The following is a 13,371-nucleotide window of genomic DNA, read 5'->3' on the forward strand; positions in this document are numbered from 1 at the left end:
TTGCCAAATTAACCAAGGAAACATTCCTCTGGACTTGGTGCGTCATTGAGAATCAACATGTGCTAGTCTCGCTCTCTCATCTTTGAACATGAGGTCACTCGCATTCGTTGTCGCCCACTCAATGCGCAAAACTTTATGTGGTACATTGTCTTATTTTGTTTTTATCAAGCTGCTCTGACAGCCCTCTTTTGACATGTCAGTGATACACTGTGCCTGTGCTAGACCCCCTCCCCTACCCTTATCCCTCCTCCTAGCAACCAAAAAATAGCTCGTCACGACTGAAGATGTCAGAACCCATCACTATGGAAACAAGGCTCCCCCAAAAAAAGAAAGTTTTGAATGTCCGTCTCCAGTGCATTCAGGTTTTAGGAAAAAGCTTTCATCAGTGCGTAACTTTACCTTGACTCATAAGTGATTTAAGTGACCGTTGTGGTGATGGGGTTCGAGGGGCGGTATTAATAGCTAGACCGTGACTCATCAATCTACCTGAAAATTGTCTCTATGGCCACCATAATGTGGATGTTGTGCCATAGGATCTGCGCGTCTGTTGCCTTAGCATGCATGCCAGACCAGTGGGTCGCAGTGTAACTTGCTAGTCAATCTCCAGGAAACCACAAATGTTTAACACTTCTCATAGTCTGTCATGCTGGTGCTCTGTGATGTAAATGATGTGACAGGTGTGAATTAGACAAGGACCATGGACTTCACACAAAGGACAACAATAGAGTACATCCTGCATTTGGTGTTCTTTAGTACAGGAAGCTTTGTTTGTCTTCTTGTAAGTACCCTTTCTTTGTCAACCAGTCAACAACACAGACTACAGTGTTAAAGGTTCAGTTATTTCAATATCAGACTGAACTGTACTATCCTACTTGCTGGAAACAAGGTTTAAGGGTTGTAATTGCAGTTTTAATTTGGTCGATCTCATAAATCTACCTGAAGATCATTGACTTTACACTGGAAGACTGTCTTTGTGTCCACAAATTTGGACGTTGTGCCCAAGGAGCTGCATGTCTGTTGCAGTAGAACACACACCAAACCAATAAGTGGTGGTGTAACTCACTAGTTCAACACTACCTGTCATCGACCAAGGATGTTCGCTACGTAAACAGTGTGACAGAGCAAACCACCTACACATTTGACAAACACCACAGACTAAATACCAAGAACAGCAATGGTGGACATTCAGAATTTGGTGTTAGTTCTTGCAAGAAGTTTTGTCTTCTTCGTGTTCCACTTCTGGAAGTAACCTTGTTGTCGATCAGTCAACAGTCTGTGGTGTCTAACTCCGCCCATTTGGTACCTTCTCACTGACAGAAGGAAACCAGAAAGAAATCACAGGTTCTCTTATCTTGCGATCAGACTATCCTGCTTGTTGTAAACCAGGATTTATTGTGTTTATAGTCTGTCTTTTCTGACTCAAAACAGACCACCTCTATTTTTGGAGGAACTGACACGTCGGGAATAGGATTTCACTGAAACCGCACCTTGCAATGGAGGATCCCTATAGACTTGAGTGTGTTTGGGTAGGAGCCAGACGTCAATCTCTTTCATGTCTGACACTGGGCTGTATCAAAGCACCTGGCTTGGGAATCAGGCTGTGTCTGTCTGGACAGGATCTTTCCAGGGAACATGACATGACCCAATCACGGCTAAGAATAGTTCCGTTTCTGTCAGATTATGCCCAAAAAACTTTGACTGTGAGTCTTCAAGAGAATGAAACACCTTTCTCTACTTCTTCCAGATTGTTATTGCTACAGAAGCCAAGGTTGCAGTCTTACCCATCTCTCACTTGAGCCAACATCATATATTTTTTTACAGCTGCCTCATTAAATCCATCCATCTATCAATTTTCTTTAGCTATTGTCCTCATTAAGGCCGATTCATACTTTCCGCATTGCGTGTTCACAGACCGCTTAGAACTATATGCAGACCGCAGATGTGCATGCGTTTTCATTATTGGTACATTTCAGGGTTCATGTTGGTACGTGTTCCACGCATGCGCATTGCTTCTTTAATCAAAATGGCAATCCTGTCAAAGCGAAAAGAAACAAGTTCCTGTGTCTTTTGTACAGTATTTGGCTGAAGAGGAGGGAAAAAGTAAAATGAAGATGCAATGACCGTGGGGACGGAGAATTTAGCACACTGGTGCAAGAAATGAGAGGCCATGGATGAGGAGAAGCATCATCAGTACCTTTGGTATTTTTGTTAGTTGCTCTGGTGAATGTGTGGTCAGGGGCACATGGACCGAGGCGCGACCTGTGGACACGCTGACATAGTGTGAATTGGCCTTTAGGTTAATGAGGACAACAATAGAGTACATCCCCCATTTGGTGTTCTTTTGTACAAGAAGCTTTGTTTGTCTTCCTGTAAGTACCCTTAAAACCAGCAGACATTGCAACAGCTTCTTCCCTCTTGCCATTAAATTGCAAGAGGCTAAGTGACTCTCCGCAGTGTGTTTTTCTGTCTCAGAATTTAGTGTCATACTAGAACAGCTCCAACTACCGGAGACAATTTTTTTGTGTGTCTTTACATACTTGGCAAATAAAGAGGATTTTGATTCTGACTATCCCAGTTGATGTCGCATGAGAGGCAGGGTACACCCTGGACTGGTCCCCAGTCAATCGCAGGGAACAAGACAACCATTTACGTTCACATGTATGGGCAGTTTTGGGTTTTTAATGAACCTACTAAGCATACTTTTGGGAGAAAACCCACCTAAGCAGAGGGAGAACATGCTAACTCCACACACAGATGTTTCAATGGAGATTCAGTCGCGAGCGTCATAACGTCAAATGGATAATTTGAATTATTGGGTTGGATCACAAGTGTTGTTTTTAGCGCTTTGGATACTCAAGGCTCAAATGTCCGCGGATTGGGTTGGACATGGGTCTCAAAAAATAGATGTGTCTGAAAGGAAGAACTTTTTGCCTCAGTCGGGAGCTAGCAACCAATACGTAAAAGAAGGCTGCGCCATTGTTGACACCTTTCTGCTCCTTAGTAAGTAGTCATCTCTGCCAGATGACAGGCAGCTCTGTCTGTACAAGCCACTATATTGTTGGCCAGATTTAGTTATCGCTGATTGGATAATGTTTACTATTTCAGTCGTGTTGCATGAACTCCCTGTGGCGCTGCTATTTTCCTCTCCTTATAAACATCATTTTAAAAACAGTCTAGTGTCTTCACAACCAGCAGAAGTCCTCCATTGTGCTGCTCATGAGTCCTCTGTTGTTCACAGCATCAAAGCAGGACATTGGTCAGGGCAAAAGAAGCCCGATGATGGGATAAGGACAAAAGATAAAAGCCGACATCTCCATTTGTGGGGATAAGATTCAGTTTACCGGGCAGCATGTGTCTCTCTGAGGCGTGAGCACAATGCAACTGCTGTGGCCTCAGGTAACCCCGCTGCCAGCCAGCTGGTTCTGGAAGTGTCTCAGACGTGCCATGTCACGTCGGCATGTTCTATGCATGACTCCCATCTGGGGATCGTCAAAGGAAATTAAACCACAATTCCCTCGAAAGTTGCCTGCTAGTGCTGAGATAAGAAATGGACAAATCGAGGAAGATTATGGTTCATTCAAAACGACTTGGAAATGGCTGTATGCTGACAATACATTTTTTTTTTTTCCACATCCTTTTTTTTTTTTTTTTTTTTTTTTTTTTAAAGATTACACAGTGAAGTTCAACTCTGTTTTAACCTCCGTTGCTTTGGGACACAAAAATATACATGAGTCAAGGTGACCCGCTGCATCAAAAAAAAAAAAAAAAGACATGGTCAATATTCATTATACAACGTAAATTTATAAACATTTAGATGTGTGTGTGTGTGTGTGTGTGTGTGTGTGTGGTGGATGACTGGTTAACACATCTGTCTCACAGTTCTGAGGACCCAGGTTCAAATCCGTCCTCGCCTGTGGGGAGTTTGCATGTTCGGGGCATCATTTTGGTAGATCTTGATGGCCTTCCAGGGTGAAAAAATGTGACAATATTTCTGACGTGAGAAATGTTCTGAATTTTGTAAAGAAGAAAATGTATTTGTTTGAACATTCCCACCAGCCTGCCTTTGCACCACCTCACCCTGCCTCCGTCGCAGCTGATATTGTTAGAGTCACACAGCCTGACCCCACCAGCGACAATGCTGCTACTTCCCGACTAGCTTAAAAAGTGAACCAACCCCCCAGGTGTTGAATCCGGCATGGCAACAGTGCAAACAAAAATCCCCTCCCTTCCCCTCACACCCGCCCCCAAACAAAGAAGAGCTTAGGACGACTACGTGGACCTCGGGGTAAGACATCCTGTTCCTCTGCAAAATAACAAGCGATTATTATGGGAAGCTGAGACCCAGGCTGTTTTTTTGTTTTTATTCCCAGCGGAGCTCAGTCAAAACAGGACCTTTCAGGCGTTCACCTCCAGTGGGTTCCGTGTGACCAGAAGGGACATCAAGTGACTTTTTACTCAGGTCATGCAAATCAAGTAAGGCCACGTAACGTAAAGTCCACTCACTGGACAGTTTGTGAGGTACACCTCTCCAAGTGAATGAGATCCAATACAAGAGCTGGAGCAACAACTATCTTTGTAAAGGCAGATTAAATACAGCAGCTGATTTATTTATAAAAAAAATTATTTTTGGTGGAGCAAATATTGAACCTTTCCTCAAAAAAGAGGTTTCAAGCTTTCCTGTTGACGTTTACTGTCAAACTGAACATGAAGAGAATTACACGTGTATTTAAATCACGCAAACTACGTTGCTCAATGCTAACATACAGTAAATGGAAAATACCAATGTCATGCTAGCGGATGCAGTGCTATGACATTGGATCGTATTATGCAACTATACCTAATGTTGAAGCCCATTTTTGCGTGTTTACATATATTGAGGACATAAAGGAGCAGGGAGCCTCTACAGCAATAATGAATAGATCGGAGGGTGGCTTCAAGCACAATGCTCCTCTGACTTGACTGTCTGGAACACGAGCATAACTCGAGCACCTGGGGACACACACATGCACAATGTCTCTATAGTGTAGTCAACACACACACACACGCATAAGCAATAGCACTCAAAGTGACACAGGTGGAGGCGACGCGATGTATACTCCTCAACCTGACCTGACCGTCTGGAGCCGCGCGTCCGGGATGCATTTGGTGGACATGAAGTGCATTTTGAAGCAGCAGTGATTGACGGGAAGGGGCAGACACGGTGGCAAGAAGGGAATGAAGCGGGTCTTTGGCGCTTCTCGCCTGAGCAAAACGCAATATGCACAACGTCCTGGGGATGACATTTTGCGAAGAGGGATTTTCAGATGAGAGGGTTTTGTCATAAACGGCTAGGGTGAACGAGTTTGTTGCAGACGCAGATGTTTTTTCCATCAAATGGCATACAGGGGTCCTCGGATTGCACCATTTCTGAATTTTTACCTAAGTCGGAACGCGTCATATATCACGACCTACACCAACACACTAGTGTAGTCACAATTAGAGCTTCTAGGCCATAAATATAAAAGTCAAATGAAAAACAGGAAGTATGATAGTAACTGAGCATTTGTTCTTGTGCTCCGTGACCATGTGTTCTTGCTCCACTGTGCAAACAATTGCCGCACTTTATCGCAAACCGAGAACCCCTCCAGCATAATTCTGAATTCAACCCCAACCCAACCCAATATGTATTTTAACTCAACTGTATTAAAAAAAAGAATGTATTCCATAATATTTCACATACAGTATTATGTTTGTATTGTTTTCAAATATTTTTGTAATTTTGTATACTTTGTCTATTTTTTATATAATTTTTTTCATCTGATTAGTTTTTCTCATAGTATTTTTCTACTTTTTTACCCATATAATTTGTGGATTTTTCCTAATATTTCTCACCAATTTTGTTTTCCGTCACAAAAATTTGCATTTTCCCCCTAATATTAAAAATATATTTTTTCCCTAGTATATTTTTCATTTGGATTTTTTTTTTTACAGAATATATTTACATAAAAAAAATGTTAAGTAACTTTGGGGACAAGGGAGCATGCCTTCTTGTGGCCTGACCACGTTTTCTTACACTGCCCAGCAAATTCATAACCTAGAAACGTCATATATTGGCGCTGCAAACCGAGCCCCTTCTGTATATTCAACTGATTCTAGCTTTTAAATGTCTCCTTACTTAAGCTTCCTTGTTCATTTGTTGCATCAATACACCCCAAAAATTCAATGTAATTAAAAGAACAATGCCTGCATCAGACAGGTTTTTTTTTTTTGGGGGGGGGGGCTTTTTTGTCAATATATTTAATATACCACATACCTTCAAATATATTGAAAACATATATACTAAAAATAAAACAAAGCTAGCAGATAGCTTTAAAAAATGTATTTAAAATTGTTTTAAAAACTATATGGGTTCAGTTTCACTGGCAGCGTAACAGATTCAAAATGACAGTGGATCCCGCGTGTGTGTGTGTGACAAATAATGAGTGTATTAGACATTTCTGTTAATTTGACACATTTGAAAATCTATTAATATTCTGCTGGGTTTATTGTTATCATTTTTGTGTATGTACATAGATTGAGGACAGAAAGCAGTAGAGGACCTCTTCAGCAACAATAAATAGATATTTATAAACGCAAGACAATCAGAAGATTTATTTGCATTTTCAAAAATATAAACGCAGGTTAATTTGCCCCGTGACGTAACAGGAGGGTTTAAAAAACATGCAAATCCCATGACCTAACCCCGTTATCTGATGCGCACCGGTGCGAGCATTCTCACATTGCAAAAATAAGATCTCTCTGAGTCCAGTGTATCCACACAAAAACAAACCAGAATGCAGCAGAAAGGCGAGTGAGTTATCCTGAGGAGGTGTCCATAAAAGGTCACACGCTTACCCCGCGTGATGTCCTCCCAACAGGCGCGCCCTTCTCTAATTGGAGTTGGAGGTCAAGCCACATTAATGCAACTCCCTTGACGGCGTCCTACAGTCTTATCGATTTTGCTAGGCCAGTGGGAGAGAGCTAGCACATAGCGACACCAACTTAAGATCACATCCCGCTGACACTCACGATAAGGTAACGGTGTCCTGCCCTGATCGATCGGCCTATTACGTTGGCTTGATAGTCATGTCCAGTCCAATTTTGTGTAAGCTAGTTGGGCCATAACTGGTTTGTCCTTTAATTGTCTTAGACCAGTAATTCCCTACCATTATCCAAGTTCTCATAGTTGGTCCTTTGTTCATTTATCTATGGCACCGACATATAGTGACCGACAGAACCACTAGATGGCAGAAGACAAACAATTAACCTGTGTATCCGCTTTGGGTGCCATTTTTGTTGAGTAGTGCATCATGAGATTTGTCTGATGTAAAATACCAGTAAACCAGCATAGTCATGTTTCACTATTCACGTTATTTCTATGGAACCAATCCCCAGAGATTCACTGAAACACTCACCTATTCGCAGGTTTTCCGCTCTTTTTGAAACACGCTGAGGTTACACAAGATGCTGCCAAAGCCCTGTCTAAATCAGTAGTAGTACAGAAATTAGCATAGAGTACTTTAAAAAGATACATCTAGACTGGGGGACAAGCTTTGTATGTTCAAATCAAATCATCCATGTCATTTATTTTTAAGGGTAATGTTGTGAGATGAGTTTTAAATGATAAACAGTTTGGGGATCATAGTTTGTGGTGTATTTACGGCGTAAACCATTAACTCATTCACTGCCGTGGACATTTATATTTGTCAACTGAAATCCCATTGTTCACTGCCACCAACGTAACCTTTCGTCAAGCACGTTTTTCAATGGGTAGAAAGAGGGAATTGCCCAGCTTGTCTGTGAAATTCAGGTTTGTAAACCACTGTAATGCCTCACAGATTCCTGTAGATGGCAACACTGCATCTCTTTAGATTTGAGTTCTGCAAAGCTTCTGAGTGGAAGATAGATTAAGGGTGAATCTCAGCTTGTCACGTTAATTGTGAGAGAAAAATAACTTTTAAAGTCGGACAGATTTGGACACCTCACACTCGAGGAGTGTATGTATTTGTATAGTTTAAACGGAGTATGTGTCACGGTAATTGAAAGTATGTATCGGGATTGTGAGAAAAGATGGCGCTGTTCACGTAGTGAATGGTGAAGGGTGTGTTTAAAAAAAAAAAAAAAAAAAGCCAGCCATTCAGCTAGACCCATTCTTAAATCAGCGTTACTCACGGTGCTTTTCTTAGTATTATAACTGTCAATAAATTATTTTGCTCTCAAATGCCCTTTCTCAGTCTTTTTTGTTTTAGAGGTTGAGGTGTCACAAAAGCAAAAGATAGTGTCAGTCGCTGTTTTGCTTATGTTACTTTTTACAAAAAGCTTTTTTTGTCCGCTTTATGGCTACTTATGTGGCGCCACATGGTTGACCCCTTGCACTTGGCTGCACCGCCATTTTATGTGTGAAAACAAATTCCTGTGATGATTCACAAAGATGGAACCCTCCCCTCCAAAAAAAAAAAAAAAAAAAAAAAAGGATTTTTGATTATTATTGTTTGCACAGTATTGCCTCTCATTGGGTAAAACGGCCTAACCAAAATATTAGAAACGACTTTGGTTGTAATGCAGTGTCGTCAGTGGATTTTTTTTTTTCTCCAGAAAATGTCCAAATTGTACCACTTTTGGGGCATTTGACTTTAGAGGTTGACCACTCTTACATGCCTCCAAGTTTCTATTTATTTTTTTCATTTTTAATAATCTGTATAACACGTGGCATCTGAAGACACATGTGACTTAAAAGATAAGATCGACAACGCCATCCCAAACACAACTCCAACTGGAATGAAACTCCCAAAAGGGACAAGCGCTTTTCATCCGGGACCAGGGAATAAATGTTTGAGGCAGTCCAAGTTTTATGATAGAGAGCATGGTTTAAAACCACCTCCGGAGTTTGGAGAGAGAAGTTGGACAATAATGTTTAGAAGAGGGGAAAAAGCCGACACGCTGGCCAAGGACAGACGCTCTTACCAGGACCTCTCAGACAGATCACATCCAGTATAATCACTCATCTGACTTCGTTTCTTTGTGCTCGTGTCTTTTCTAGAGAAGACTCGGGGGGGGGGGGGGGGGGGGACTCGGACGGCTCTGGTGTTGTAAATCATCCTCGCTGTCTGCAACTTCGCCTGGCTGGACACTCCAAAGCCATCAAACGTCAACTAAAACAAAAGTGTTTGTGTGGCTTGGAAACGTCGGCATTTCCACTTTGTGTGAAGTGAGCTTCCAAGGTCTAATAGATGTGAGTGTTTTTTTCAGGCAAACTCTGCCCACAATGTTAGAGGCATTGAGCCGTCCATTAGATGTCACTTTTGTTAACCGAGTGGGAAAACATTTGGACAGCTTCCTTCAATTTTGAGGCCCAAAATTCACATATACACTTAGAAAAAGTTAGGCAAACTGGGTTTTGGGGTAAATTGAGCTTAGTGCGTCGAGCTCATTTAAATAAACTAAACACCTTCAAATAGACTGTTTGATGTGCTGCTGCGTGTCTTTTAGCGGCAACGTGAAAGGAAGCGAGTGCAACATTTGTACAGTACATACAGGTGAGAGCGCGGAGCATGCAGGTGAGCAGTGAGGAACCGTAGAAACCTTTCCATATCCCACCGGAGGGTTATTAACCACTGGAAAGAGAGCAGATGATATACGTCCCCACACAGCAGAGCCACGCGTCAGATGCGCTCAGACTTGCGTCATGTGGAGGAGGAGACGGAGGTGGAGGAGGTTATGGCCGGCCTGAATCATCTAGTTCCATTCATGAGTGCCACACAGCGCATCTGGCTGGTTTTTGGTATTTCAAGGAAAAACAGAACAAGTCCACAAGTGTCAATTCACATGAATTGGTGTTCTCACTGGTTATGATTTATTTTTTATTTAAATTTTTTTTTTAAATCTCCTGCTAATGTGTCTACTCTTTGTTTTTGACAGAGGAGGTCTTGTTATTGAGAGCGGCGCCCGGTGACATCTGCACCAGCAGACAGATCTCGCCAGATAAAATGGATTTCATGGCAACCGGGTCACCATAGCAACCGGGACAGATGCCAAGCTGAGTTGATCCTTGCAATTTGCCCCTCCTCGCACTCACAGAAAAAAAAAAAAAGTGAATGTTTCATCCAGTTTCCACCCGATTTATTTATTAGCAATGTTTAAAATTTGTAGTCGTAGGTAATAAGTACATTAAGTTTTGCGCCTATGCAAAATTGCCATGACTGCATCTTAGCTATGTTTGTAAACTTATATTAAGGTGTTATGCAATGTTTTTACATTATATAAATCATGCTTTTTTTGCCCCATGCATCTCCTTATTATTGTATGCATTATGTGCACACTGCTCTTTCACATCAATTATTAATGAATCCCTCAATTTCATTTCTTACTTTGTTGCACCAAGAGTGTTCACGGGTCAATCTGACCCGAGGCATCTTTAACCACCCAAAAAAACCATGACAAAAAATAATTGCTTTCAAATATGGGAAAATCCCAGAAATAAAATCAGTAAGTTGTGTAATATTTGCAAAAAAAGTATACAAATGTTTGCCCCCTTGTGTGTACCATTTAAAATTAATATACTATTCAAATTCAGAAATAAATTACAATAGAATTGTTCAGGAAAGAAAGGCATGCTATTTTTTTCTGTATTTAATTTTTTTTATTATATACGCTACCACTCAAACGTTAGGTCATAATATCTGTCAATAGCATGAGAAAGTATGTCTACAATCTTAAACATAAAAATGGGTCAGTTTGACCCATTTACTCTATATCACTGATAGATAAATAGACAGATATTCATCCACCAGGGAAATTCACTGTTCCAGTAAAATATTAAATATTCAAGTGACTATTGAAAGATCTCAAGAATACAATAAAATGTTTTCCTTTTACAATATATTTAGAAATAAATAGAACTTGAAAAAAAGTCATCATTCCTCATACAATTTGTAATTCCATCATCTTGTAATTATATCATCATTAAATCAGATACATTTGAGAGCAACATGTTATGTTGGTGAGAGTCACTACTTATGTACTGATGGTAGCCTGCTTGGTAGCGAAGGGCTACCAGTTCGATACACACTTCTAAATGAGCAAATTTGCTCCAATGACCTTTAATTATGTCTTTTAATGATATTTATCTATGTGAAGACACTGATCGCGTTCATGATTTCTCTCTATATCAACAAAGATTTAACAAGGCAGGAAACAAATATCAATATGCAACTTTATTTTTTAAAATTAAATCTCTGCAAGTGTTTACATTTTCTAAGGCTCATTTCTACAACCATCTCAGTGTCCCATCACTGTTGTGCTATTTTTAGGACAGGCCTGTCGGCGGGCTACTCGTGGTCCGTAGGGGCGACCTGCTGCGCGCAGTCACCATGTTGGTGAACCTTCTCGTGTGTTGTTCCCTTAAACTTCTGCTTTTACATTTTTCTCCCAGCAGCTCATATCACTCTTGATATTTAATTTCAAGCTTCTTTCCCCCCCCACCCCCCCTTTTCTTCTGTGCAGTTGCAAGACCACGAATGTCACTGCAGTCTTAAGCTAACTGTCCTGCAATTTTATTGGACGACAACCTTCCTTTTTTTAGTTTGTTTGTTTTCTTTTGCTTCCCTGTTGTTTACGGATTTATGGCACTTTTTTTTCCTTTCTACATTGTGTGTATGTGGCACATGGATACGCCACTGTGTCACCAACCTCACTAAGCGATCAACTATCAGAAGCTGACGTTACCGTTAATCTGTGCACCCAACAAAATTCAGTGCCGCTCTGCTTACCTTTTGGCTTTGACATGATGCAGGGGCATCGCACCCGTGTGGCATCTGGGTGTTTCTCCATGATAGTACCTCCGCATGGCAGTCTCATGAAAGTGGTTCTGGATCTTCACCCAGCCTAGCTGATCATGTCATAAGCGGCTAAACCCAGTAAGGCTGCAATTATTATTATTAGCTCTTGATTTATTTACTTGATTGATTAATTTCAGACTTGATGGGTGGGCAGGCACTGAGAGACCACTGCTATTTGTATAAAGCTAATAAAAAGTCAATTTTCCATAATATTTCCTTTTGAAGTGCCCATTTTTAAAATGTTATTTGAAATTGTGTGCATATATTTCTTTGAGGCGCATTATCTAACATGACCTCAATGGCTTGCCAACAAAACAAATACTTTTACTACGACATTAACAAAAATTTCACTTTACAACTTTCGGCCCCGGAGCCCCTAAAACCGCGGCAATAATAGTGGTGCTTCAAAATACAGCCGTAAATAACGACGTTAACGGCTATCTCTTTATCAGTCTGTCAGCGCCTGGGTCACCCAGACATCACTGATCGACTCCCTTTTTTTTTTATCACTGGTTCTTGTGTCTACAGTTATTGATTAGGAGTTGTGTGTGTGTGTGTGTGTGTGTCTTATTGTTCTTTTGTGTGCGTTTTTTTCCTTGCCCGACCCTGACGAGACGAGTTGAAAGTCACAGCAACATGGGAGAAGAGAAATTTCTAGGTCGGAGGCGAGGGCGTTTGAGAACCGAACCACTTGGGACCAATGTGAATCAGAGAGTTCCGTAATCCCTTGGGGGACAAGGGGGAGGGGTACGTATGTCTGTCATATACACTGTATAAGGATTTCCATAGATTTTTTTTTTTTTTTTTTTTTTTTTGCATCTTCTAGAAGTAAATGAAGTGCCTAACAAATGTGTTGCACGTCACTGAGAACATCAAGCATCACCTTTTTGTATCCCCATATCATTAACAACTACTTTTCCAAAATATACAGACTATAATTTGTCATTTTTAATCAAGGAGTAAAACTATTCATATATATATATATATATATATATATTTTTTATTTTTTTTTACGGGGTCCTCAGCATCCCAAAACTCCAAAAATTTTGCAAGTGTATATGTCTTGGTGAAAACAAAAATTGATTCTAAGCATCCCCAACATGATGCCCCAAAACTCATTCAATAGTGCCCATTGAATGAGCAAGTTGAATGGAAGGTTTTTAAAAAATAAGGCCCTGACACTAGTTTCAGCGATGATCATGAAAGTGAGTGGACATGTCTATCATAACAGGACGCACAAAAAATTTCAAGGACCCATGACTGAAAAAACAGGAAGTCAGCCATTTTGGGGGAATTCCAGGGCTCATACCTTGGCCTCTGGCATTTTTTATGTGGAATTTGCATGTTTTCCTTGTGCTTGCATGGGTTTTCTCCGGGTACTTCAGTTTCCTCCCTCATTCCAAAAATGTCACTGAGAACAAGAGTGGGCTAACTGCATTTTTGTCATTTTTAAGTTAAGTGCAGAAATAGGAATAGAAAATGCATGTCGTTCAGGTGAATACTGGTCCAAATCAAG

The sequence above is a fragment of the Phyllopteryx taeniolatus genome, chromosome 18 (assembly GCF_024500385.1).
Source record: "Phyllopteryx taeniolatus isolate TA_2022b chromosome 18, UOR_Ptae_1.2, whole genome shotgun sequence".
NCBI lineage: Eukaryota > Metazoa > Chordata > Actinopteri > Syngnathiformes > Syngnathidae > Phyllopteryx > Phyllopteryx taeniolatus.